We start from the raw sequence: 24,377 nt of genomic DNA, 5'->3' as shown, positions 1-24,377 counted from the left end.
CAGTGTTGTCCTTCTCACCCTGGTGATTGTGAAACTCCCTACCTTCTCATCTAAGCTCCACTGTAGCTTAGCAACCTGGACACAGATGGAGGAAGGAGAAATAAAGAGACAGACAGAACAAAAAGACAATGTATAAACTGAATCACGACAGGATGCAAAAAAAACTGGAAACCAAACAATAGGCCTTGACGGTGAGGAAGTCAGTAAACTGGTCCCAGATCTGTTAGCTCTCTTGATGAGCTACAGAATATAGTGATGTGAGGAAGTCAGTAAACTGGTCCCAGATCTGTTAGCTCTCTTGATGAGCTACAGAATATAGTGATGTGATGGAAAGTCAGTAAACTGGTCCTAGATCTGTTAGCTCTCTTGATGGGCTACAGAATATAGTGATGTGAGGAAGTCAGTAAACTGGTCCCAGATCTGTTAGCTCTCTTGATGGGCTACAGAATATAGTGATGTGAGGAAGTCAGTAAACTGGTCCTAGATCTGTTAGCTCTCTTGATGGGCTACAGAATATAGTGATGTGAGGAAGTCAGTAAACTGGTCCCAGATCTGTTAGCTCTCTTGATGGGCTACAGAATATAGTGATGTGAGGAAGTCAGTAAACTGGTCCTAGATCTGTTAGCTCTCTTGATGAGCTACAGAATATAGTGATGTGAGGAAGTCAGTAAACTGGTCCCAGATCTGTTAGTTAGCGAATATAGTCTTGATGGGCTACAGTACATCTCAAAATATATATTTTTTCCCAGATCTGTTACATGACTAAAGGTATTTAAAGGTATTCCAACACTGTCATTGTTTCAAATGCACATTCTTAACAGAATATAGGTTAAAGTCATAAACTGGACCAGATCAGCCTGACCAGCAGCCTGACTAAAAGGTATTTAAAGGTATTCCAACACTGTCAGCCTGCACATTCAACAGCCTGGACCAGCAGCCTGGACCAGCAGCTGGACCAGCAGCCTGGACCAGCAGCCTGGACCAGCAGCCTGGACCAGCAGCCTGACCAGCAGCCTGGACCAGCAGCCTGGACCAACAGCCTGGACCAGCAGCCTGGACCAGCAGCCTGGACCAACAGCCAGGACCAGCAGCCAGGACCAGCAGCCAGGACCAGCAGCCAGGACCAGCCCAGTAATAACAGAGACCAACTGAGTAGGTTAACGCTCCAAGGACAAAGTTACAGCAGTTTTCGGGAAGAAAAACGAGAGAAAAAAAAAACGGCCTTGTTGCTATGACAACGTCTGTTAATATTCAGCTATGAACAATAAATAACCCTGACTCTTGACCCCTGGTGAAAAACACATCCTCTTTCAATACACTGCGTCCAATTGACAACACTTTTGAACAGCGGGCCCCGGGCCCCGAATAGGGATGCAGCTTCACTGTAGTCCTACAGTCCGTCTCTGTGTCTGCGTGTCTGGAGGGTTTCACTGAAGGACTGGCTAACAAAGAAAGACTCCTTCAGTCCAGATCGTGAGGTTGTCTCTGTACTGCTGAAACACACAACAAGGCTGTCAATCACCAGCCTGTTAATGGTCTTAAACCTACTCTCCCCTCTCCATCTACTGCCGCCTCCCGGATCTGGAGTCCCTGTTAACCTATGTTGTGTTTGCTCAACAAGGTGTGCTTTAGGGCAGGCTGTTAGAACACACAGAACCGGTTACACACGGACACAACCATCCCACCTCGTTCCACCTCTAGGGCAGTGAGGCTACAGCAGATCTCATGAACATGTTTACATTCTGCATGGCTAAGAAGTTCAATAGTTTACAGCCGTAATAACGTCACACCTTCTAAACGAGTCACTACTAAAAAAGAGAGAGAGCTCTAGACCACAGTTTACACGTCGCCTACGTCAAGACGACACGGTTCGCACTGGCAATTCATTTACACGGAAATCAATGGTTTCTTTATATTATCAGGATCGTCAAGTCCAACCTTACTCCTGAATGAACTCTCATCACACTTAACTTTGTTAGGCAATACCTCCCGAAACAAATCTCACATACACCCACAGAGACAAACAAAAAAAACATAGCCTAGCTTGAAGGCCCTTAAAATAGTCACGCCACCTGTTAATAAAACTAGACGTTCCCATGGACACCGTGGAAGTGCAACAGGTGACAGAGCAGGGAACGTTCAGTCAGACACAGAGGCTGCTCGATCAACCCAACTGAACTTTGAGAAAACTTTTCCACTTTACTACGAGACTCAGTCATACACGTTTTGTGTGCTCCTAATAATGCCCCTAATAATGCCCCTAATAATGCCCTAATAATGCCCCTAATAATGCCCCTAATAATGCTCCTAATAATGCCCCTAATAATGCCCCTAATAATGCCCTAATGCCCCTAATAATGCCCCTAATAATGCTCCTAATAATGCCCCTAATAATGCCCCTAATGCCCCCCTAATAATGCTCCTAATAATGCTCCTAATAAAATGGACACGATGATAACGCGTTTTTTGTAACGTTACAGACTTATTCTAAAATGGTGTAGATAAATTAAAACTCCTCAATCTACACACAATACCCCATATTGACAAAGCAAAAACAGGTTAGATATTTGGGTTTGGGTAAAAAAAAAATATATACCTTATTTACATAAGTATTCAGACCCTTTGCTATGAGACTTGAAATTGAGCTCAGGTGCTTCCTGTTTCCATTGATCATCCTTGAGATGTTTCTACAACTTGATGGGAGTCCACCTGTGGTAAATTCAATTGATTGGACATGATTTGGAAAAGGCACACACCTGTCTATATAAGGTCCCACAGTTGACAGTACATGTCCGAGGAAAACCAAGCCATGAGGTCGAAGGAATTGTCCGTGGAGCCCCGAGACAGAATTGAGTAAAAAAAAAAAAAAAGTTTTTGTTTTGTCATTTTATGGGGTATTGTGATGTCATTATGGGGTATTGTGATGTCATTATGGGGTATTGTGATGTCATTATGGGGTACTGTGATGTCATTATGGGGTATTGTGTGTACATTGATGAGAGAAAAAAAAGAAAGATTTAATCCATTTTAGAATAAGTCTGTAACAAAATGTGTAAAAAAGTCAAGGGGATACGAGACTGTCACCCGCATCACGTCTATCCTGAGTGCCAGTATATTTGTGCTGCTTGACAATGACGGCAAAGGAATAAGAGGCAAGAGTACAGACAGATCTGGGACCAGTCTACAGCACTCCTGTGGTAGGACAGAAAGAGCTGGTAAATCAGCTGGGGGTCAATGGTTATGGAAGGGGTGTGTGTGCCTCACTTGTTCAAGGCTGTCATCCTCCGCCAGCGTCCTCGTGTCTCCGTTACGGTTGATAGGGATCTCCATAGTGGCCGCTTTACTCAGCATACTATCTGTCCTACACCAGAGAGACAGAGAGAGAGACAGAGAACAGAGACAGAGAACAGAGACAACAGAGAGAGACAATAGAGAGAGACAATAGAGAGAGAGACAGAGAGAGAGACAGAGAGACAGAACAGAGAGACAACAGAGAGAGACAACAGAGAGAGAGAGGACAGAGAGAGACAAAGAGAGAGGACAGAGAGAGACAAAGAGAGACAGGACAGAGAGAGACAAAGAGAGACAGGACAGAGAGAGACAAAGAGAGACAGGACAGAGAGAGACAAAGAGAGACAGGACAGAGAGAGACAAAGAGAGACAGGACAGAGAGAGACAAAGAGAGAGAACAGAGAGACAGGACAGAGAGAGACAAAGAGAGAGAACAGAGAGACAGGACAGAGAGAGACAAAGAGAGACAGGACAGAGAGAGACAAAGAGAGACAGGACAGAGAGAGACAAAGAGAGACAGGACAGAGAGAGACAAAGAGAGAGAACAGAGAGAGACAGGACAGAGAGAGACAGGACAGAGAGAGACAAAGAGAGACAGGACAGAGAGAGACAGGACAGAGAGAGACAAAGAGAGACAGGACAGAGAGAGACAAAGAGAGACAGGACAGAGAGAGACAAAGAGAGAGAACAGAGAGACAGGACAGAGAGAGACAAAGAGAGACAGGACAGAGAGAGACAAAGAGAGAGAACAGAGAGACAGGACAGAGAGAGACAAAGAGAGACAGGACAGAGAGAGACAAAGAGAGACAGGACAGAGAGAGACAAAGAGAGAGAGACAGAGAGAGACAAAGAGAGAGAACAGAGAGAGACAGGACAGAGAGAGACAGGACAGAGAGAGACAAAGAGAGACAGGACAGAGAGAGACAGGACAGAGAGAGACAAAGAGAGAACAGAGAGAGACAGGACAGAGAGAGACAAAGAGAGACAGGACAGAGAGACAGGACAGAGAGAGACAAAGAGAGACAGGACAGAGAGAGACAAAGAGAGACAGAGAGACAGGACAGAGAGAGACAAAGAGAGAGAACAGAGAGACAGGACAGAGAGAGACAAAGAGAGAGAGGACAGAGAGAGACAAAGAGAGACAGGACAGAGAGAGACAAAGAGAGACAGGACAGAGAGAGACAAAGAGAGACAGGACAGAGAGAGACAAAGAGAGACAGGACAGAGAGAGACAAAGAGAGAGAACAGAGAGAGACAAAGAGAGAGAACAGAAGAGACAGGAGAGAGAGACAAAGAGAGAGAAAACATGGAATTAGTCCAATCCAGAACACAATAACCACAGGCTGATTATGATGCTGTAAGGCCCGAGATGAGAAGATGTGTTTCAATAGACATGCGTTTTTTTTTTCCAAAGAGAACGTCTCACTCTCAGCACATGAAACAAAGCGTTGTCATGGTGGGTATGTATATATAATAAAGGCCAGTGTACTGACAATGAGACCGGCTGTTCAAGTGGCCATTCATTCTGCTCTCTTGGGATACATTTAGTCTGTTAACGCTACACACACACACACACACACACACACCAGGGTTTCTATTAGCTGGTAATCGCCAGCTATTGCCTTTAAAAAAACAAAAAAAAAACAGTTAAAGCTGATGCATCAAATTGTTGTCGACCAAATTGACTGGGAGAAAACAACGGTAGTCAGGAGAGACAGGTAGTCAGGCTATCAGCCTACCTACCACTTTACAATGTGAGTAGGCTACTGAACGGGGGCCCCTGGTAACATTACCGGGTAGCCTACTGAACGGGGGCCCCTGGTAACATTACCGGGTAGCCTACTGAACTGGGGGCCCCTGGTAATATTACCGGGTAGCCTACTGAACTGGGGGCCCCTGGTAATATTACCGGGTAGCCTACTGAACTGGGGGCCCCTGGGTAATATTACCCCTACTGAACTGGGGGCCCCTGGTAATATTACCGGGTAGCCTACTGAACTGGGGGCCCCTGGTAATATTACCGGGTAGCCTACTGAACTGGGGGCCCCTGGTAATATTACAGGGTAGCCTACTGAACGGGGGCCCCTGGTAATATTACAGGGTAGCCTACTGAACGGGGGCCCCTGGTAATATTACCGGGTAGCCTACTGAACGGGGGGCCCCTGGTAATATTACCGGGTAGCCTACTGAACTGGGGGCCCCTGGTAATATTACCGGGTAGCCTACTGAACTGGGGGCCCCTGGTAATATTACCGGGTAGCCTACTGAACTGGGGGCCCCTGGTAATATTACCGGGTAGCCTACTGAACTGGGGGCCCCTGGTAATATTACAGGGTAGCCTACTGAACGGGGGCCCCTGGTAATATTACAGGGTAGCCTACTGAACGGGGCCCCTGGTAATATTACCGGGTAGCCTACTGAACGGGGGCCCCTGGTAATATTACAAACTGAACGGGGTGCTACAAACAACGTTTCCACTTCGAGAATGAGATCTAGTAAATGACTGTAGGCCTAATTAGTAGTACAAAATGTATGTAACCGAATGACGGAGATGAACGGTACATTTACTACTGGTGACATATGTAGATGGGGAACTGATTAAAAAAGGCAAACAATTCACATGAACCAATGAATGTGGAAGAATTGGCTGAGCCCACGCATTCTGGAGAGAGACGTGACTACAGCCTATATCTTCGCCCCTCCCCTTCGTTCAACATTTTAAATAATGATACTCCAGACACATCGTCTTCACATATTTTAGATGTTGTTTTTCCACTGGACAGCCACAACTCAACAAATCAACTAGGCCTTTGGCCACCGCTCACGAAAGACTTCCTTCCTCTTTCTCCTGTTCTATTGGTTTTTCAGATCAACTTCCTTCCTCTTTCTCCTGTTCTATTGGTTTTCAGATCAACTTCCTTCCTCTTTCTCCTGTTCTATTGGTTTTTCAGATCAACTTCCTTCCTCCTTCTCCTGTTCTATTGGTTTTTCAGATCAACTTCCTTCCTCTTTCTCCTGTTCTATTGGTTTTTCAGATCAACTTCCTTCCTCTTTCTCCTGTTCTATTGGTTTTCTATTTCCTTCCTCTTTCTCCTGTTTTTTTTCAGATCAACTTCCTTCCTCTTTCTCCTGTTCTATTGGTTTTTCAGATCAACTTCCTTCCTCCTTCTCCTGTTCTATTGGTTTTTCAGATCAACTTCCTTCCTCCTTCTCCTGTTCTATTGGTTTTTCAGATCAACTTCCTTCCTCCTTCTCCTGTTCTATTGGTTTTTCAGATCAACTTCCTTCCTCTTTCTCCTGTTCTATTGGTTTTTCAGATCAACTTCCTTCCTCTTTCTCCTGTTCTATTGGTTTTCAGATCAACTTCCTTCCTCTTTCTCCTGTTCTATTGGTTTTTCAGATCAACTTCCTTCCTCTTTCTCCTGTTCTATTGGTTTTTCAGATCAACTTCCTTCCTCTTTCTCCTGTTCTATTGGTTTTCAGATCAACTTCCTTCTCTTTCTCCTGTTCTATTGGTTTTCAGATCAACTTCCTTCCTCTTTCTCCTGTTCTATTGGTTTTTCAGATCAACTTCCTTCCTCTTTCTCCTGTTCTATTGGTTTTTCAGATCAACTTCCTTCCTCTTTCTCCTGTTCTATTGGTTTTTCAGATCAACTTCCTTCCTCTTTCTCCTGTTCTATTGGTTTTCAGATCAACTTCCTTCCTCTTTCTCCTGTTCTATTGGTTTTTCAGATCAACTTCCTTCTTCCGTTGTCCAGACGACAAAATGGACAAATCATATTAGCAACTTTTCCTAGTCTATTTCTTTTTTTTATGGAAAAGACCAGGTAGTTAATTGAATATTCTTGTGGCATTAATCATACAGTACATTGTTTCTTTGAGCCGGAGGATTTTTTAAAACTTGTTTCTAAAAAAAGAGTTGCGTGTCGTCGTCCCATCTCTGTCATAGACGCTGACATTAGGAGTTCATTTCCTTTTCTCCCCACATAACAACAGTTTGGTAAATGTTTGAAAATGAAGTGTTTAAAAAGCGGTTTTATTACAGGAGTTGAAAGTTCAGATGAATTAGAAATCGTCTCTAACGTGACGTCTGTCATTCTGAACAGCGTAGGTGGACGACCCCTAATGGGTCACACACACTCCAAATGTGTCTGGTAAATCACAAATGTACATTTAAAAACTTCCCGGTCATGTTGTCCGGTGCCACATTTTCCTAACAGGAACCCTGACCCACACACACACACCACTCAGAACACACACACACACACCACTCAGAACACACACACACACACACACACACACACAGAACACACACACACACACAGAACACACACACACAGACACACACACACACCACTCAGAACACACACACACACCACTCAGAACACACACCACACAGAACACACACACACACAACTCAGAACACACACACACACACACCACTCAGAACACACACACACACACACACTCACCACATTTAATTAGCCTACTGAGAGCTAACATACACATAACTCAGCTAACACTAATTAATTCTCTATTACTGATGCTGCTGAGATTAAGTGGTATGTAGACCACAATGGAGAGGAGAGTGTGTGTGTGTGTGTGTGCGCGCGCGCTCTCTCTCTCTCAGGTTAATAAGGGTGAGGAGGTTAGAGGACTAACTGAAGGTTTATCAGGGTGGTCGTGACATTTTGTCAGCCGGTGATTTGACAATTCAAAATGACTGCCGGTCTCACTGTAACTGACCGTGAATTAACATAAAGCCAATTAACATCTCCTGGCTTCAACACGTCTCCTTCAATCCACCGATGCTGAACTTTGGAACATCTACATATTAAAAAGACTAATAAATCCATGTAATATAACCTACACCTTCACAATAAATCCATTATTTGTTTTAGACAGGTCTAAAGAAACATGACATGAAGAAAATGTAGTCTATTTCAGAAGAACAGAACAGGATGCTCTTGAGTTGTCCTCATGGTCGGGTCCTGATCTGCCTATGCCATATGGCTGTGGGCTGCACCTGTACCGAATACAACAGGTGTAGACCTTATATTGAAATGCTTACTTACGAGCCCTTAAACAACTATGCTTTAAGGAGTTCAGAAAAATAAGTGTTAAGTTAAAAAAAAATGTAAAAAGTAACAAATAATTAAAGGGCAGGAGTAAAATAACAAGAGGAGCTATATACAGGGTATTACGGTAGAGTCAATGTGGAGGCTATATACAGGGTATTACGGTAGAGTCAATGTGGAGGCTATATACAGGGTGTTAGAGTCAATGTGGAGGCTATATACAGGGTGTTACGGTACAGAGTCAATGTGGAGGCTATATACAGGGTGTTACGGTACAGAGTCAATGTGGAGGCTATATACAGGGTGTTACGGTACAGAGTCAATGTGGAGGCTATATACAGGGTGTTACGGTACAGAGTCAATGTGGAGGCTATATACAGGGTGTTACGGTACAGAGTCAATGGGAGGCTATATACAGGGTGTTACGGTACAGAGTCAATGTGGAGGCTATATACAGGGTGTTACGGTACAGAGTCAATGTGGAGGCTATATACAGGTGTACCGGTACAGAGTCAATGTGGAGGCTATATACAGGGTGTTACGGTACAGAGTCAATGTGGAGGCTATATACAGGTGTACCGGTACAGAGTCAATGTGGAGGCTATATACAGAAGGTACCGGTACAGAGTCAATGTGGAGGCTATATACAGGTGTACCGGTACAGAGTCAATGTGGAGGCTATATACAGGGTGTTACGGTACGGGGGCACCTGTTAGTTGAGATAATATGTACATGTAGGTCGAGTTAGTGACTAATGCATAGATATTAAACAGAGCGTAGCAGATAAGAGGGGTCTGGGTAGGCCAGATTTGCTTAGAATTCCCATGACATTAAATATACTATAAAATAATGAGGAACAATACAATTGAACATAGCTGAATAAAATAGAAAGGATATTTTTTTCCCCAAAAACAATGAGGGAGTGCGCACTATTCTTCTGGGCTAGGCTACACGATGCTCTACTATGGCCTACTATGCTTTGAAATGAGTCTCACAATGAGGTTAATTATAATACATCATGCACAAGTGATAATATTGGCACCCATTAGACTGTTCTCTATACTTTATTAAATAATGTGTGAAATTATAGGACTATTTCTGTCTGTAGTAAAAGCCCTTTTGTGGGGAAAAACTCATTCTGATTGGCTGGGCCTGGCTCCCAAGTGGGTGGGCCTAAGCCCTCCCAGGTCCACCCATGGTTGCACCCTGGGCCCAGTCATGTGAAATTCCCATTAGAGGTTATCACCTTTTGGGGGGGATAATCTAATCTTCCTGCTGCTCTAAAATCCACAACAACGCTCAATTGCGCACCTACAGTAGCAAAAGCGCTAGCAGTGTTTCTGTGCTTTTACACAGTACATGTGATGGCAGCGTTTGCTAAATAAATGCCAACTCAATGGATACAAACATCGGATATCATTCTGCCTTCTTTGCTGTCAACACTTAAGCTGAGAAGTTAGATTTGGCCCACCCAAAAATGAGGTAATAACCACCCAAAAATGAGGTGAAACACGAACCACCCAAAAATGATAAAAAAACCACCCAAAATGAGGTAACATACCCAAAAAATGAGGTAACAGAACCACCCAAAAATGAGGTAAACGAACCACCCAAAAATTGCCTGACTGTTGACGCGTTCTAACAAAAAATTACACCTTTAGATCTGAAAAAACCTGAGGTAAGCCTTTGCTTGTTTGCCATTATATGTAAATCTGATACCCAAAAATGATTGGTTTTAGAGGGTAACACGGAACCACCCTCAAAATGAAAGATAAAAATCATCCACGAACCACCCAAAACTGGCTGTGTAGGGCAGGAACCACACCAAAATGAGACCATCTACCGAACCACCCCCTGCTCAAGGCTGCCCGGTAATATTACCAGGGGCCCCAAAGTCTGCTGGTAAAACCAGGGGCCCCCCATGAAGTAGGCTAACACGAACCACCCAAAATGAGGTAATACGAATGTTAAGGGCCCAAAAATGAGGGCCCCCCTCGTAAGGCTTAACCACCCAAAAATGAGGGGCCCCCCGTAGTAGGCTACGGTAACCAGGGGCCCAAAAATAATGTAACCAGGGGCCCCCTCGTGTACTACCCAAAATGACCAGGGCCCTCTGCTCAGTAACCTGTTACAGGGGCCCCCCGTTCAGTAGGCTAAGGAAAACCTGAAGGCCCCGGTTTGGGGGCCCCCCGTCTACCCGGTATATGTTACCAGGGCCCCCTGTAGGCTACCCGGACACCAGGGCCCCCTGAAAAACCTGGTAATGTTACCAGGGGCCCCGCTTAGTAGGCTACCCGGTAATATTACCAGGGGCCCCCCGTTCTAGGCTACCCGGTAATGTTACCAGGGGCCCCGTTCAGTAGGCTAAATTACCAAATGCTATTGTTACCAGTCCCCGTTTAGGGGTAATGTTACCAGGGCCCCCCGGAGGCTACCCGGTAATGTTACCAGGGGCCCCCTTGCTCAGTAGGCTACCTGGTAATGTTACCAGGGGCCCCCCGTTCAAATAGGCTACCGGTAATGTTACCAGGGCCCCCCGTTCAGTAGGCTACCCGGTAATGTTACCCCCCCGTCAGTACTGGCTGTTACCAGGGGCCCCCCCGTTCAGTAGGCTGCTGGTAATATTACCAGGGGCCCCGTCTTGACAGTAGGCTACCCGGTAATGTTACCAGGGCCCCCCGTTCAGTAGGCTACCCCCGTTCAGTAGGCTGCCCGGTAATGTTACCAGGGCCCCCGTTCAGTAGGCTGCTGGTAATGCTACCAGGGGCCCCCCGTTCAGTAGGCTACCCGGTAATGTTACCAGGGGCCCCCCGTTCAGTAGGCTACCCGGTAATGTTACCAGGGCCCCCGTTCAGTAGGCTACCCGGTAATGTTACCAGGGCCCCCCGTTCAGTAGGCTACCCGGTAATGCTACCAGGGCCCCCCGTTCAGTAGGCTACCCGGTAATGTTACCAGGGCCCCCCGTTCAGTAGGCTACCCGGTAATGTTACCAGGGCCCCCCGTTCAGTAGGCTACCCGTAATGTTACCAGGGGCCCCCGTCAGTAGGCTACCCTAATGTTACCAGGGCCCCCCGTCAGTAGGCTACCCGGTAATATTACCAGGGCCCCCGTTCAGTAGGCTACCCGGTAATATTACCAGGGGCCCCCGTTCAGTAGGCTACCCGGTAATATTACCAGGGGCCCCCCGCCTCAGTAGGCTACCCGGTAATATTACCAGGGCCCCCGTTCAGTAGGCTACCCGGTAATATTACCAGGGGCCCCCGTTCAGTAGCTAATATTACCAGGGCCCCCGTTCAGTAGGCTACCCGGTAATATTACCAGGGGCCCCCCGTTCAGTAGTCTACCCAGTAAATGTTACCATGGTTACGTTCAGTTGAAAAACATTCTTGAATGTTGCAGATAGGATATTTCTAAAATATTAAATGATTCCTTTTAATTAACATCTAAAAAATGTTCCAAAACGGTGTGTCCTGATGAACGCGCCCCATGTTGTAAGCTATAGTTATTGGCTAATGAGGTAACACGACTGAACAAGGTGTAGCTTTAAACAAATGGTTTAACGGTCCAGTCTGCAAGCAGGGTAGCCTAGTGGTTAGAGCGTAGAGGTGGCAGGTAGCCTAGTGGTTAGAGTGTAGAGGTGGCAGGTAGCCTAGTGGTTAGAGTGTAGAGGTGGCAGGTAGCCTAGTGGTTAGAGTGTAGAGGTGGCAGGTAGCCTAGTGGTTAGAGTGTAGAGGTGGCAGGTAGCCTAGTGGTTAGAGTGTAGAGGTGGCAGGTAGCCTAGTGGTTAGAGCGTTGACTAGTGTAGCCTAGTGGTGGCAGGTAGCCTAGTGGTTAGAGCGTTGGACTAGTAACCAGCAGGTAGCCTAGTGGTTAGAGCGTTGGACTTGGACTAGTAACCAGCAGGGTAGCCTAGTGGTTAGAGCGTAGAGGCGGCAGTTAGCCTAGTGGTTAGAGCGTTGAACTAGTAACCAGCAGGTAGCCTAGTGGTTAGAGCGTTGGAACCAGCAGGTAGCCTAGTGGCAGGTAGCCTAGTGGTAGAGCGTTGGACTAGTAATCAGCAGGTAGCCTAGTGGTTAGAGTTGTAGTAACCAGCAGGTAGCCTAGTGGTTAGAGTGTAGTAACCAGCAGGTAGCGGCAGGTAGCCTAGTGGTTAGAGTGTAGGTAGCCTAGTGGTTAGGGTAGCCTAGTGGTTAGAGTGTAGAGGCGGCAGGGTAGCCTAGTGGTTAGAGTGTAGAGGCGGCAGGGTAGCCTAGTGGTTAGAGTGTAGAGGCGGCAGGGTAGCCTAGTGGTTAGAGTGTAGAGGCGGCAGGTAGCCTAGTGGTTAGAGTGTAGAGGCGGCAGGTAGCCTAGTGGTTAGAGGTAGAGGTAGCTAGTGGTTAGAGTGTAGAGGCGGCAGGTAGCCTAGTGGTTAGAGCGTTGGACTAGTAACCAGCAGGTAGCCTAGTGGTGGTTAGAGTGTAGAGGTGGCGTTGGACTAGTAACCAGCAGGTAGCCTAGTGGTTAGAGCGTTGGGCCGGTAACCAGCAGGTAGCCTAATGGTTAGAGCATTGGACTAGTAACCGGAAGGTTGCAAGTTCAAACCCCCGAGCTGACAAGGTACAAATCTGTCGTTCTGCCCCTGAACAGGCAGTTAACCCACTGTTCCTAGGCCGTCATTGAAAATAAGAATTTGTTCTTAACGGACTTGCCTCGTTAAACAAAGGTCAAATTTAAATAAAGTAGCCTCGTTTTAAAACGGACCACCGCGATACGCTTAATGAATGGAAAAATGCGGCTTACAAGATAGAAAGGAACAACAAACAAACAAAAAAAAACATTTTGGTATTTTGAACGTGAGCCTAAAGGGCTAGAATCGAGACATATTCTCCTGAGGAAAGAGTAGAAGGGTTGAGGGAGACTCTCCCTCTCCTTGCAGTGTTGGCCTAGGGCGGGAACCAACCCCTGGCCTGGACACTAATTACATAGCCTGGTTTATGACTCACCTGGTGTTTTAAAAGAAAGAAAAGACCAAGCTCTCAGAATGTAGTCAGTTTAGCCAGTGGGCACATTGAGGAGTGGTTGTTTTTACTAGTAGTCATGTTGGTTGGTTGGTTGGTTGGTTGCAGCCTGGGTGGTCATTTTATTTGGATGACAATAGGATAAAAATGGTTATTACGCATTATAATGTAAGGACACAAAAACACTGATGTATTCACTGTAGCAGACAGACAGACGCAGACAGGCAGGCAGGGCAGACAGGCACAGGCAGACAGGCGCAGACAGACAGACGCAGACAGACGCAGACAGACAGACAGACGCAGACAGACAGACAGACGCAGACAGGCAGGCAGGCAGGCAGACAGACGCAGACAGACAGGCAGACAGGCAGGCACAGGCAGACAGGCACAGGCAGACAGGCGCAGACAGACAGGCACAGGCAGACAGGCACAGGCAGACAGGCACAGGCAGACAGACAGGCAGACAGACAGGCAGACAGACAGGCAGACAGACAGGCAGACAGACAGGCAGACAGACAGCAGACAGGCACAGGCAGACAGGCACAGGCAGACAGGCGCAGACAGACAGACGCAGACAGACGCAGACAGACAGACAGACAGGCACAGCAGCAGACAGGCAGACAGGCAGACAGACAGGCAGACAGGCAGACAGACAGGCACAGGCAGACAGGCACAGACAGACAGGCGCAGACAGACAGACGCAGACAGACGCAGACAGACAGACAGACGCAGACAGACAGGCAGACAGGCAGACAGACAGGCACAGGCAGACAGGCACAGGCAGACAGGCGCAGACAGACAGACGCAGACAGACGCAGACAGACAGACATAGGCAGACAGACATAGGCAGACAGAGACGCAGGCAGGGAGCTGCTGGTGAAAAGAGCAACGTGGCGATATGATGATGAGCCAACCACTGCTCCAGGACAGGGGTGCATTCATTAGTAGGACACTGTTGCAAAACGTTTGCTTCTGTTTGGTTTCTAGTGAACCCAAAGGCCTGACGACATTTGCATGTCTAATCATTTAAAAACAACAGAACCTTTTCTGATCTTTTGAAACGGCCCGACAAAAGTCCTACTTACTGTGGAATAAAAATCGACAGAAACAATTAGGCATTACAAAAGAGACAGAATGAGAGAGCGAGAGAGAGAACGAGAGCGAGAGAGAGAACGAGAGCGAGAGCGAGAGAGAGAACGAGAGCGAGAGCGAGAGAGAGAACGAGAGCGAGCGAGAGAAGAGTGGCCCTCTACATTAAACAGAAGATAGCCTAGTTGTGTCCTTTCAGCAAGGCTGTTTCTGTCCCGTCACTATGACAACCGCTCGGAACACTCCATGTCTCAGGAGGACTGGTGTGCAGCTGATAGACAATCTCAATAATAAACACTCGTTATTCCACTCTGCATGAGATTACCATCAATGGTGGGACAGAAAAACGATTGAATTGCCAAGGCCTACTCTTTAACAGACGGGGGTGGTGTATGTAGTTATACGGTTTCAGCTTTAAAAATATATATATATATATATATTAAAAAATTAAAGAGGCAAACTGCAGTTGTTACTGATTTCAGATCAGCTCGTCTTTAAAGCAGAGCTGTATGGAACCCCATCACTGTCACTATAACTGACTTCAGATCAGCTTGTCTCTAAAGCATAGAGCAGCATGGAACCCCATCACTAACTATAACTGACTTCAGATCAGCTTGTCTTTAAAGAGGCAATATGCAGTTGCTGCATCTATTTTGGGACTTATAAATGAATGACATGTACCCATTGATTCTTGAAGAATATAACTTATAAAATGCCTCATGAGCTTAGTTCCACTGTCATTTAACATCAGAACCCAACAAACATATAGAAGCTTGTTTTACTTCCTTGTTTGTAAACCAAATAAATGTAAAACAATATATAGCCTCAAAACATGGTTAAAACTGGATGGTCAGTCCTTGAATCCTTAGCGCCGTCTATGAATTTGAGAGTGGTTACATTTCTTCTGCCCCATTGCTCAGCTTTTTACATAAACGTGCAGGGAGGAAGCTTGTTTCTTATTGTTTCAACTGCTGATTGGCCACTTTTAAAGAAAAAAATCACAAGTGGTTAAAGAGAGACGAGATAGGCTTCCCACCAAAAAAAAATATATATATTTTGTAGGCCATTGATTTAGATAGGCTACATCTAGGCATCATTGTAGTGCTTCGCAAGGAAAATGGAACAATCAACATGATTGGTCGCTACAGGTAACTACCAACACAGTGTCTTAATAGGCTGTTGGACCACCACGAGCCACCACAACAGCTTCAATGCGTCTTGGCACCGGTTCTACAAGAGTCTGGAACTCTATTGGAGAGACGTGACAACATTCTTCCACGAGAAATTACAGAAACTACAGAATCTACCGTAAGTGTTCAATTGGTTTGATATCTGGTGACTGACTCTTTCAAAGTCACCGAGATCTCTTCTTCTAGCGAGGACAGCTAAAATAATGAGCAACGTGGCATTTTTTTTTATACATAACCCTAAGCATGATGGGATTTTAACTGCTTAATTAACTCAGGGAACTACACCTGTGTGGAAGCACCTGCTTTCAATGTACTTTGTATCATTTACTTAAGGGTTTTGTTTATTTTAGTAGTTACCTGTAGTTAATAAAGCTGTCGCACCTGTAGTTAATAAAGCTGTTGCACCTGTAGTTAATAAAGCTGTCGCACCTGTAGTTAATAAAGCTGTCGTACCTGTAGTTAATAAAGCTGTCGTACCTGTAGTTAATAAAGCAGTCGTACCTGTAGTTAATTAACCACATTAACGCTTGTCCTCTTGTCTGGAACAAAAAATTTAAAAAATGTTTTTAAAAAAATTGTAGGGCAACAAGAATAAGTTTAATTTGTCTGAATGGATAAGTAACAGAAATATCTATTATTATTTTTTAAATCACAACTTCAATCAATTACTCCATTCAGAATTGGATCAGAAAGGCCAACAATGGAATAACATTAAGATGTATTTGTCATGTAGATAAATAAGCCTACATGTCATAGTGTAGGTGATATATGCACAATGGTTACATCCTACACATGTCATAGTGTAGGTGATATATGCACAATGGTTACACATGTCATAGTGTCGGTGATATATGCACAATGGTTACACATGTCATAGTGTCGGTGATATATGCACAATGGTTACACATGTCATAGTGTCGGTGATATATGCACAATGGTTACACATGTCATAGTGTCGGTGATATATGCACAATGGTTACATCCTACACATGTCATAGTGTAGGTGATATATGCACAATGGTTACACATGTCATAGTGTCGGTGATATATGCACAATGGTTACACATGTCATAGTATCGGTGATATATGCACAATGGTTACATCCTACACATGTCATAGTGTAGGTGATATATGCACAATGGTTACACATGTCATAGTGTCGGTGATATATGCACAATGGTTACACATGTCATAGTGTCGGTGATATATGCACAATGGTTACATCCTACACATGTCATAGTGTAGGTGATATATGCACAATGGTTACACATGTCATAGTGTAGGTGATATATGCACAATGGTTACACATGTCATAGTGTAGGTGATATATGCACAATGGTTACACATGTCATAGTGTAGGTGATATATGCACAATGGTTACACATGTCATAGTGTAGGTGATATATGCACAATGGTTACACATGTCATAGTGTAGGTGATATATGCACAATGGTTACACATGTCATAGTGTAGGTGATATATGCACAATGGTTACACATGTCATAGTGTAGGTGATATATGCACAATGGTTACACATGTCATAGTGTAGGTGATATGCGCACAATGGTTACACATGTCATAGTGTAGGTGATATGCGCACAATGGTTACACATGTCATAGTGTAGGTGATATGCGCACAATGGTTACACATGTCATAGTGTAGGTGATATGCGCACAATGGTTACACATGTCATAGTGTAGGTGATATGCACAGTGGTTACATCCTACACATGTCATAGTGTAGGTGATATGCACAGTGGTTACATCCTACACATGTCATAGTGTAGGTAATATGCACAGTGGTTACACCTTGCATGTCCAAACCTATGCTGACATAAGGGAGGCGCCAGATAAATGTAACCAAACTTTAATGAGACTCTTAATTACATAAATATAGGCTAAAAACACCAGAGATGTTTGACGAATATAAGGAAGGATGATTAACATGCACGTCTAAAATGGCTTGATTCGAGGCACGGTTTGAGGAAGGGTTTGATTAAATGGTCACAAGACGGGAGAGTGAAGGCCAGAGTCTGTTACGCAATGCACATCACACACCATTCATTCATTCATTCAAAGTAGCCTCGCCTAGCCTTCATTCAAAGTAGCCTCGCCTAGCCTTCATTCAAAGTAGCCTCGCCTAGCCTTCATTCAAAGTAGCCTCGCCTAGCCTTCATTCAAAGTAGCCTAGCCTAGCCTTCTTTCAAAGTAGCCTAGCCTTCTTTCAAAGTAGCCTAGCCTAGCCTTCTTTCAAAATAGCCTAGCCTAGCCTATCCTTCTTTCAAAGTAGCCTAGCCTTCTTTCAAAGTAGCCTAGCCTTCTTTCAAAGTAGCCTAGCCTAGCCTTCTTTCAAAATAGCCTAGCCTAGCCTTCTTTCAAAATAGCCTAGCCTAGCCTTCTTTCAAAATAGCCTAGCCTAGCCTTCTTTCAAAATAGCCTAGCCTAGCCTTCTTTCAAAATAGCCTAGCCTAGCCTTCTTTCAAAATAGCCTAGCCTAGCCTTCTTTCAAAATAGCCTAGCCTTCTTTCAAAATAGCCTAGCCTTCTTTCAAAATAGCCTAGCCTAGCCTTCTTTCAAAATAGCCTAGCCTAGCCTTCTTTCAAAGTAGCCTAGCCTAAAGCCTTCATTCAAAGTAGCCTCGCCTAGCCTTCATTCAAAATAGCCTAGCCTAGCCTTCATTCAAAGTAGCCTAGCCTAGCCTTCTTTCAAAGTAGCCTCGCCTAGCCTTCATTCAAAATAGCCTCGCCTAGCCTTCATTCAAAGTAGCCTAGCCTTCTTTCAAAGTAGCCTAGCCTTCTTTCAAAGTAGCCTAGCCTTCTTTCAAAGTAGCCTAGCCTTCTTTCAAAGTAGCCTAGCCTTCTTTCAAAGTAGCCTAGCCTTCTTTCAAAGTAGCCTAGCCTTCTTTCAAAATAGCCTAGCCTAGCCTTCTTTCAAAATAGCCTAGCCTAGCCTTCTTTCAAAATAGCCTAGCCTAGCCTTCTTTCAAAATAGCCTAGCCTAGCCTTCTTTCAAAATAGCCTAGCCTAGCCTTCTTTCAAAATAGCCTAGCCTAGCCTTCTTTCAAAATAGCCTAGCCTAGCCTTCTTTCAAAATAGCCTAGCCTAGCCTTCTTTCAAAATAGCCTAGCCTAGCCTTCTTTCAAAATAGCCTAGCCTAGCCTTCTTTCAAAATAGCCTAGCCTAGCCTTCTTTCAAAATAGCCTAGCCTAGCCTTCTTTCAAAATAGCCTAGCCTAGCCTTCTTTCAAAATAGCCTAGCCTAGCCTTCTTTCAAAATAGCCTAGCCTACTTTCAAAATAGCCTAGCCTAGCTTTTTCAAAATAGCCTAGCCTTCTTTCAAAATAGCCTAGCCTAGCCTTCTTTCAAAATATCCTAGCCTAGCCTTCTTTCAAAATATCCTAGCCTAGCCTTCTTTCAAAATAGCCTAGCCTAGCCTTCTTTCAAAATAGCCTAGCCTAGCCTTCTTTCAAAATAGCCTAGCCTTCTTTCAAAATAGCCTAGCCTTCTTTCAAAATAGCCTAGCCTTCTTTCAAAATAGCCTAGCCTAGCCTTCTTTCAAAATAGCCTAGCCTAGCCTTCTTTCAAAATAGCCTAGCCTAGCCTTCTTTCAAAATAGCCTAGCCTAGCCTTCTTTCAAAATAGCCTAGCCTAGCCTACTTTCAAAATAGCCTAGCCTAGCCTACTTTCAAAATAGCCTAGCCTAGCCTACTTTCAAAATAGCCTAGCCTACTTTCAAAATAGCCTAGCCTACTTTCAAAATAGCCTAGCCTACTTTCAAAATAGCCTAGCCTACTTTCAAAATAGCCTAGCCTACTTTCAAAATAGCCTAGCCTACTTTCAAAATAGCCTAGCCTAGCCTTCTTTCAAAGAAGACACATGCGCATGCGATGTGTTTTTGAGAACAGTGTTTTCCTGCTAATTACATTTTGTAATATTTGTGAAGAAATGTAAAAAAATTATTTAAATTTAAATAAATAAAAACATTAACATTTTAAGCTAAACAGTCTGATTTGTTGCATCAGCCTCATTAGAGACCCACAGTGGAAGTGTCAAAATACCCATAAAACCTATTTCAGTCAAACAGGGAAACGGTACCAATAGTTTTTCCTCTGGCGTAAAATGTTGATAACCATGTAAATCTCTCTAGGACAAGGTGACATTCATCAATATATTTGCCTCTATTTACTCTCAGATTCTAAAATGCTAATTTGCATCAATGTAGACATCACGCAAAACTACAAATCCCTGCAAGCCATCTCTATCAGACACTGTTGCCAACAGGTCTCGTGTCAATTTAAAACTTGCACAAAACAGTACAAAAAATGTACAAATATTTAGCCAATTGATTCATCACTTCATCCAGAGAGTCTTACCTTTGCCTCGATTCGGCAGTCTCGTTCAGGTCATCCTGAAATGTGTAGTTCTTTATGATAGCCACATTAGCAGCTAATTAGCGTTTAATCTTTGAGAGAGTAAATACAGGCGAATATATTGATAAAAGTCAACTTGGCGTAGAGAGATTTACACGGTTATCAATTCATCACACCAGGGTAAGCATACACGAAACACAGCCCTTCTTTCAATTGTTTCTAAAAATCCCCTAAGGGGAAAATGTGGCTCGGTCATGCTGACTGGCTGAGCCTGGCTCCCAAGGGGTGGGCCCATGCCCTCCCATGGCTGCATCTCTGCCAAGTAATGTGAAATCCATAGATAAGGGTCTATGTTTTGTTCCTTTTAGGGATACACGATATATAGCGGAATCGACCGATGTCTAGTTTAACGGCGATGTGCAAAACCGATGTCAAAGCTGAAGAACGCCACGTAAAATGTCAAAGAACAACAAACAACAAAAGTCTGCAAACACCAGCCTTGAGAACGACCTGTTTACCGCGTTGGTAATAAAGCATCATTTGTTTGACCGCAACTTCTGGGGTAGCTAGCTTTAGCGTGGTACCTAGCTAGCACCAATACAACCAGCCTGAAAACAATCGCCAGTAGAACCTGCAGTCATTTTCATTATTCTTAGCAATGATTTAGGAATCCTTGTGAGTTAAGTATTAGCTAGGTTGTCACTCGTTGTTCGCTTATTGACATTGAACTTCAGTTCTTGAAAATAAATACCTAGCCAGCTACTTCACCCTGTTGCCCAAAACTTACGTTATGAAAAGAGCCAGCTAGCTTCATCTGGCTAGTGAGGCTCGACCTGACTGAGTTATGTGTTGTGAAGCTAGCCACAATAAGGATTAGGCACAATAGTGGAATTTGCAGTTTGACTTCAAAAGAAAAGTGTCATTGACAGTGATGCAAATGAATACAATTTGTAAAATTATGCCATACCTTTATTTTGAAGGCTAACCACATAGTCTAGCATTGTGGCTAATCCTTATTGTGGCTAGCTTCACATATATGGGTCCAACCACCATTAATCAAATGAGAACCGACTTATTAATTAGGGCTATTTTAGATGACACCTAGCTATATAGTTAGCTAACTATCGCTACTGAAACAGATGTCGTTTTGCTATGTTTTTGGGGAAGAACATTGTGTGCATCCATGAGCTAGCTAGCTTTTTTATATGACCAGCACTGTAGGTGCGCGAGACAACTTTACCAGCATTACAGCATACGTGTCGATGAATCGTTGTGACATATAAAATACGAGTGATATAATAACTACGGAAACAATGTGACACGCAGTCATATTCAGGTCCTGATTGGCTGATTGGTCAACAAGCTTATTTGACACGCCATAGCAAAGACCCAAACGGCATTCCATAGGGATCCTGGTTGAGAATGAAACGACTGAACAAACGAACAACGAAAGTGAAAGAAAAACGTTTTGATTATGTTTTACTGGCAATGGGGACCTACGCAAATGCCAAGAAAATAAAGTTTTGGCCAGTGTGGTGTGTGTGACCTTTATTTAACTAGGCAAGAACAAATTCTTATTTACAATGGACGGCCTGCCCCGGGCGACGTTGAGCCAATTGTGCGCCGCCCTATAGGACTCGCTGCCCTATGGTACTCCTAATCATGGCTGGATGTGATATCACTGCTGTGATACAGCCTGGATTTGAACCAGGGTGTCTGTAGTGACGCCTCTAGCACTGAGATGCAGTGCCTTAGACCGCTGTGATACAGCCTGGATTTGAACCAGGGTGTCTGTAGTGACGCCTCTAGCACTGAGATGCAGTGCCTTAGACCGCTGCGTCCATGTGTTAACTAATGCTTAAAAGGCCAATATAAAATTTTAAACATCGGTATCGTTTTTTTTTTGGGCAAGGTAAATATCGATGTCGGACAACAATGTCACATCATCACTAGTTTATATTTATGTTCAGTATCTAGGGTTCAGTTCAGCACAAAGGTCAAGTTCATTTATATTGGATATTTGGTTCTCTCGTCTGTATCTATTGAACCAAGTATGCCATGACAATGAAAATGGTATTTTGAATCAACACATTGAGTGTGAATTTTGTATTTAAAAAAAAAAAAAATAGGGTTTCAATATTTAACTCCAATTCACAGACAAAAAGTGTTGATTGTTCATGCTTGGTTCAATAGCTATTAACGAGAGAACCGAATATCCAATATCAAACTAATTTTACCTTGGTTCTGAACCAAACCACATACCTACTGGCTCTCTTAAAAACTCGGGTAAAACAATACTTTTCTGTGGATCTTTTGTCTCAAATTTCGAACAGCTAAAGGACAAACCACACAGACAACCTGTAGAGTAATTTTAAATATAATGTATTCAACGTTATGGCTTGTAATGATAATTTACACGATTTTTCAGCCATTCGTCTCAGGCTGTATATACACCAATTAATTGCGTATTTGAGCCTGATGAAATCAGTCTAAACTGGCACCAGTAAGACAGACAGGTGCGGCGCAGGTGAATTTCAACAGGTAACGTTTGCAGCGGTGACATACACACTGGCCGGTTCTAGCGTATTACCCGCAAAAAAAATAAAGCTTTCTACAAATCCTTTAGCTAGCTATAAAGCTCATGTTATAAAATGTCTAAGGAAATGAGCTAGCTTCCAAAGACAGATGACATCTCGAAAATGCAATTTACGTCGCAGGCTACAACGTCGTTGAAGTCAATGAATAACCAAGGTCCGGTTTGGGAAACAGGTCGGTAAAAAGGCCTGGATAACTAGTTAGTTACCCAGCTAACGTTACCTAACTGTTGACCCAGATCAGCAGCTATACACAGTTCTCTTAACAAACCAGCTAACTAGGTGCTTTCAAATGTGTCCGAAAACAGAGGCTGTAATGGTTCTTACCTGCTGGAGCTTTTGTCTTGAATGAGCTATTCGGCTAAACGTCAGTGTTTTCCAGTTCATGCACGGCTTCGTGGATATACGTGTCGGTCAGTCCTGGGGGAAAAAAATGACAAAGATTGAATTTATGAACCGATGACAGATTCAGTCTGATTTCAGTGTTGTCTTATGACATGGCTGATCACTCTCCGGCGTGTTGTTTGTACAGAGAGCTCCCAGCCCCGCTTTTTTTTTCCCAGGCTAGGAATGCCTCCCGGAAGTGACGACATTTCAGCACCTTTTTTTTTCCGGACAGCGTGGTGCGCGTTCACGGACTACTATGTGCGTGCACTTCGATTATTCCGTGAATGAACAGCTAGGGGGCAGTGCAGTTCGTGTTTGAAGGAACTGGGACAACAACACATCCAAATCAGTCAAACAAGAAGAGGAGATGACTGATTGTTGGCTACAGTATACAGAGACAGAAACAAAGAGACACACAACAGAGACACTTTTAGACAGGCAGCCCAATTCTGATCTTTTTTTTTTGATGAATCAGATCTGCTCTGAAAAAGATCTGATGTGAAAATTTCTGTTGTGATTGGTCAAAAGACCAAGTGGGGGGGGGATCAGAATTGAACTCCCTGTCTAGACACAGATAGGCAGATAGAAATACACACACGAGAGTAGGCTACATGTATAATTTTGGTCAGAGGGTGTCAGTGTTACTCTAGAAATCAGGTAGTAGGCCATAAATGACCTTTATCTCTCTCAATTCAATTCAATTCAAGGGGCTTTATTGGCATGGGAAACATGTGTTAACATTGCCAAAGCAAGTGAGGTAGATAATATATAAAGTGAATATATGAAGTGAAATAAACAATAAAAATTAACAGTAAACATTACACATACAGAAGTCTCTCTCTCTCTCTCTCTCTCTCTCTCTCTCTCTCTCTCTCTCTCTGTGTGTCTGATGGAGTCCATTATATAAAATGTTTTGCTATTCTTTAAATCAGTGGATAACATTGAAATACAGTAAAAACTGTAGCAGGGGGACTAATCCTGCTACGCATCCAAGTCCAGTGGGGTAAATCTGCCATGCCAACTCACCTGGGTAGAGTGTGATTATAAAAATGAAATCCAAACATCAGATAGGAACACTAGTTTCCTCTAAATTTTATTATTTGCTGATGTGTGCTTTCAGAGTGTTTTTTTTGGGCAGTGGTTGATTTGACCGCAACCGTGACTAGCCCTCTGACTATGGTTGCCCTCTCACGGTCCTTACGGTAAGGAAAGTGATTCAGGCTTAAGTCAAAACAGACCCTGAAGATGATTGGTTGGAAAAAACAGGAAGTGCTGAATCGTCTGGATCCTTGATGACAACTGGGCCTTTACTCAATTGGAATGCTCAACTCCTGCGTCCTTTTTCCTCAAACCTCTCTGTCCTCCTTTTTAAGAAGGTCAAAG

At 44.0% G+C, this 24,377-nt stretch overlaps 1 long non-coding RNA gene across 1 annotated transcript; it reads right to left on the bottom strand.

Moving 5' to 3' along the window:
• On the bottom strand, positions 1-23,192 carry LOC121841694. Its single transcript, XR_006080734.1, has 3 exons — positions 22,935-23,192; positions 3,265-3,361; positions 1-75 (listed from the first exon to the last, which is right to left on the bottom strand). It is a non-coding gene; the product is annotated as an uncharacterized LOC121841694 (long non-coding RNA).
• Positions 23,193-24,377: the final 1,185 nt, after the last annotated feature.

Source organism: Oncorhynchus tshawytscha, linkage group LG33 (genome assembly GCF_018296145.1).
Source record: "Oncorhynchus tshawytscha isolate Ot180627B linkage group LG33, Otsh_v2.0, whole genome shotgun sequence".
Classification (NCBI taxonomy): Eukaryota; Metazoa; Chordata; class Actinopteri; order Salmoniformes; family Salmonidae; genus Oncorhynchus; species Oncorhynchus tshawytscha.
This window is presented reverse-complemented; position numbering and strand designations above follow the sequence as displayed.